Source organism: Montipora capricornis, chromosome 14, assembly GCF_036669925.1.
Source record: "Montipora capricornis isolate CH-2021 chromosome 14, ASM3666992v2, whole genome shotgun sequence".
Lineage (NCBI taxonomy): Eukaryota > Metazoa > Cnidaria > Anthozoa > Scleractinia > Acroporidae > Montipora > Montipora capricornis.
In genome coordinates, this window is record NC_090896.1 from 28,562,612 (window position 1) to 28,567,611 (window position 5,000).

Sequence of the window (5,000 nt, forward strand, 5' to 3'; positions counted from 1 at the left end):
GCTGTAAATTTGGTATCTGTTACCTCGCGCATGAATCAATCTTTGTCTATTGTACCTTTAAATTTTGTGAACTTTGTACTAAGCTATCATTCTGTAATCGAGTGAGCAGTCTTTCCCCTCCCCCCCATCCCACGGGGGGGGTTTTAATTTCTGGTTCGCTCGCTTTTTTCTGGTTAATAAAGATCCAGAAACGTTTGCCCCATCCTAGTCTCAAGTCTTGTCTTTAGTTGATAGTATTAATTAGTATGTTGATTTCAACGAATACTTATATATGGACTGAAGCGGACATCGCTCACACGTCTAACCTCACACATACACACACAAAACATACCTGTCGCCCCTGTTCTGGTTTGCGTCTGAAAAATCAATTTCTGACCCAGGCAATATAATTTTTCTATCCGATTCTATTATCTTTGATCTTTAAAGTAAAAGGAATCGCTGTAAATATTCGAAAATTACTCACCTTCAATCGGTACGTTCAGTAGCAGTATGTTCAATATGTACTTTGATCAGCACTTCGATATCGATGTAGACTTGGCCCAAGTCGTCTTTTTGAACAAACGAGCGAGCGACGTAGTTGCGAGAACGGACTTCGAGAAACTCTATAAATATGTAACGACAGAAAACGACAATAGTTGTATCGGACTACTCAGACCAAAGGTTGCCTGAAAACGTAACACAGAAAGCGTTAACTAACCTCTGAAAAGGCAAAAACCCTCAAATGAACCTCAAAGAAGATAGAAATGTTTTCAAACTAACCTTGTATGGACGAATGGACGGAGTCGTGGCAATCCGGACGTTTGAAATTTGCCGCTTTGCAGGCGAGAAACCAATCGCTCACACCGGATCTCAAATGACATCATCCATCAAAAGACAAAAGAAGGACGCGTGCATAAATTAGGGGTAAGTTGGGGCATGACGCAATGCAGCGGTAACCTATAACGTGCATCTCATAAGTTAGGTTAATGTGATGCCAGGCACGTACGTTCGGGAGTTGGTTTCATATCGTATTCAATTTCTACCTAAGGCGCAGTTTACCCGATTAAAAAGACGGGAAATGATCAGGGAAAATATAAAAATCCGTGGAAAATATTGGCGTTACTTCCGTTTCTTTCCAAATTTGGCAGAACGGATGTTTACGATATGAGCCAATCACTGGCCAGTTTCTATTAGACTCGTTTGAGATGACATCATAACGTCATATTCCGAAAATCGCCATCGAGCGAGCAGAAATGGCCCTCACCGAAAGGGATGAAATCCAGGGAATTTTAGTTGGAATCACGGAAAAAATTACATAGAGAGTTTCTTTACAGCCTAGCGTAGATATCTGGATAGTTTTTATGGCAGTAGTAAAGGATTTTCATGTCAAAATGAGGTTAGCGTCTTTCTGTTGTGTTTACTTAATTAAATATTCCATGCGGTCTCGTGGAGCGTGGACCGTGAACTTGATTTCCACTCTCAAAACTTCTTCCCGAACCTATTTTTTGCGTAGAATAAGCTTTTAGAATGATGTTCTTGTCTTATGTGGTGATATTTGAAGATTCGGAAACATTTTGTAAACAAATAGTTATAACGCGTCACACACGCAACTTGATCGCCCAAACTTGCCCGATTATGCATAAATCCACTTGGCCTTTTGACATGTCATTGAAAAAAAAATCTTAAAATATTCGCGGACTGGTCGATTTCTCTGAAATTTGAAAGGATGATTGCTAACGAATAGAGAAAGATTTTTCACGATAACTAAAAATTCCTATGTTAAGCATGAGAATCCGACGAAAAGATAAATTCGACGAAATTTGTTGCGTGGGTTGCTATTTTTCGTGTTTTGATTGTTATGCAAATTTTCACAGAGAATGTTACATTATGAAAAAGATATCTTCAGATAGATCATTAAAAAATCTTTATTTTGAGCGGTTATTTACACATGAAAAATGCATCGCTTAGCGAGAAATAGACTTTTATGTGAATAGTTTGGAAAAAAAAATTTCGCGGGAATCGGCATGTCGTTGAAAATGAGTTTTAAGGACGTTCGCGCCAAAATCTTCCTACGGTGAGATTTTCTTCATTTCTCGCCTAGAGTTAGGTCATAAAGTACTTACTCCAAAAATGAAAAAAAAAATGGGGGTCACCGACTTTGTTTCGGAGAAAATGGCAGTGGAAAAATGCCTTAATTTCGAGAAATCGGTCATAATAGCGAGATGTAGGCTCATCTGCTCATCCATCGAAAATCATAAAAATAAACTGTTGGAGTGAAAGTTTCCGTGCATAGGTTTTTAGGAGTGAGATTTTTAGATAATTGTATGCCGCTAGGGATGTGGTAAACAGTAGGGTTCATCCTCGACGAGCGTTTTCGTAAGCTCTATCCGTTGCAAGCACTACCGGAATTCGATGGCACGAGGAAGGAAAATGTTACAAAAAGATAACTTCTTACGGTGAGAATTTTTTTATTTCATCATATTTTCTAGATAGGAAGTAAAGTAAGTGATTCATGATTAAAAAAATAGGGGTCACCGATGATCTGAACGAGTAAAATCGATATGATTTTGCAAAGCTCTTGGAAAAGTTCGTTTGTCACGCTTTTGCGTGACCTGTCGGGCAAGGACTGGAACCCAAGAGAGGATCGATCGTTGAAGAGATGAAAGGTTTTTACCGAAAAAAAAACCTTTCTCGAGCATAGCAACGAAGTTTTAAGCAGGGGTCATCTTCATTTGGTTGGTGTTTTGTATTATATCACTCCATTGCTGTCATGCTCATCCTCTGGAGTGTGTTTTTTGTGAAATTCAATCGCTGATTGTTTCCACGCAGGTCCGCAATATTCAAGCGGACGAGGACGGAAATACTGCTCAATTTTCACGAAAGTAAAGGAAAAGAACTTTAAAAACATGGATTCACTTTGAACTTAAGTTCGTAGGGTAATAAAAACATTAAAAAGAAATAGCCCCATTAAATTTACGCAACGGTTCGTCCTCGAGTTTTCCAAACTTTCAGCCACTAGTCTACTCGATCAGCTACCTTTTCCAGAGCTTTTCAATCCTCCCGCTCACTTCTCTTTGAAGTTTCATGATGATTCGGAAATAAATGTGCCATTCTTTTGCCGGCCTGCAATTTTTTCCTCGGCGTTTTTGTCGCCATGTTATTTTAACTGATGCTTGAAAAATCTGTGTGAAAGTCAAGTAGACTAGTGCACGACTGATAAAACCTCGCGAATATCAGTCGTGCAGTAGTCTACTTGACTTTCATAAATATTTTAAATCAATTTTGACTGATCACGATCTTCTCTGATCTAACGCTGTGCAAGACTTATCGTCCACGGTTTTCGCAAAGGTTTTAAAACCTCAACTTCACTAATGCTCGAAGTAATGCGTGACATATTACAGTCGCTGCGCAGTAACGTTGCGCACAAACAATTAGCGCGAACGTCCTTAAAATACTGTTCAAAATATTTGCCGCAGTGAGCAAACAATATACATTTTAAACGCTTTATTAACAGATACTCTAGTAACAAGTGGATATAAATGATTGTTCTTCAACCAGGGGGGCGGGGGGTGGGGGGGGGATAGGAAAAAGGCCTGGGACCGAGAAACAATATTCTCACAACTTGCTAAGCGGTAGTCTTGGCCAACGGGGTAGTTTTGAGCGGGCGCTCTTTGTGAGAGCAGGCCTGCTTTCAGGTGTTTTCGAATGTTAAAAAGATGTCGATCTCTGTAAAAACTATGTGTCTGTTGGCTTTATTGTTAGTGCTATTATCACGAAGTAAAGTTGAGAAAACGTTCATAGCTGACTCGTTCCCTAATGGCTCTGAAGCTTCCCGTCAAGGCACAACTCACACAAATAATTTACGAGTACGAGTTGAATGCGTACTCCGTGTAGCTAGTTTGCTCGACATAAATCCGTTTATTCAGGGAACCCAAATATTTCAAGTTGTTTCCGATGCATCGTCGGATATCCGAGTTTTAGGATTCAGACGGTAATCAGTGTAACTTATTCACCTAAGGACCTCTTCCTGTTGTTCGATGGCTCCAACACATCACGACAAACATCGTCGAACCAACCACGTTTAATTTCATTCAACACAATATATCTACTGGTAACATGTTCTTCTCGCCGAAACACAACAAACTGCTTTTGCAAACTTTCCTGTATATCAGCGGGATGTTTTGGGTTGGGGAGATCTGAAGGAAAGAATATTTTAAAAAAATGTTATTTCATTCGACCCACCAAAAGTGCTACTTTCCATTCTTGAATTTGTCCTAGTCAAGTCATTTTTATTTATACTCAGACAGAAATAATAATTAATACAAATTAGTGCTTAAAATATAACCTCAAGGAATTGCCAAGAAAAAGAAATTTTAGAATTGTAGGTTCGTTCATTGAACTAACCAAGTAGGTGACCCAAAACAAGAAATAAATGAGTCAAGGAAAAGAGATGCAAAAGAATTGTTTTAGATAAAAAGTATTACTTTATTAATTAAATAACAGTTAAAGATTACATAATTGTAAAACATTAGGAATCAATAATAGTATAATTTATAACCACCAATCACAGAATTTTTGATATATTGACGAAAATTGGAAAACAGCTTGATTTTCTTAACATCAATGGATAAAGAATTCCAAAGTTTTGGACCAGTGTAACTGAGAGAATGAATACCGTATTGAGTGGTATGAACAGATGTAACAAACAGATTATCAATCTGTGATTGACGTGTATTATATGAATGAATAGAAGATACCGGGTTAAAAAAATTAACAAAACTAGAAGGGCTTAGTTTATGGTATACAAAAATTTGGTTTTATCAACGGAGTTGATAATGTAAATTGGCCACCGTACAGAGATTCTGAAAGCTGACTTTTCGAGCGTTAGCCCTTCGTCAGAGCGAAACGTCAGCTTTCAGAATCTCTGTACGGTGGCCAATTTACATTATCAACTCCGTTGATAAAACCAAATTTTTGTATACTACTTCCCCACCGACGCAGCACCACAGTTTCTTTAGAAA

General features: G+C 38.3%; 1 protein-coding gene and 1 long non-coding RNA gene across 2 annotated transcripts in view; one reads left to right on the forward strand and one right to left on the reverse strand.

The window, feature by feature from the left end:
• The window catches only part of LOC138032396 (uncharacterized), a 58,066-nt gene extending 57,874 nt beyond the window's left edge, over nt 1–192 (forward strand). Inside the window, exon 3 of the mRNA XM_068880063.1 lies at nt 1–192. This exon is cut by the window's left edge and continues 1,206 nt beyond it. The gene's annotated coding sequence lies outside the window, so the exon portion shown is untranslated.
• Nucleotides 193–4,986: 4,794 nt separating this feature from the next.
• LOC138032406 (uncharacterized) overlaps nt 4,987–5,000 on the reverse strand; it is a 3,475-nt gene continuing 3,461 nt past the window's right edge. The window contains exon 3 of the long non-coding RNA XR_011128363.1: nt 4,987–5,000. This exon is cut by the window's right edge and continues 986 nt beyond it. This is a non-coding gene — a long non-coding RNA (uncharacterized lncRNA).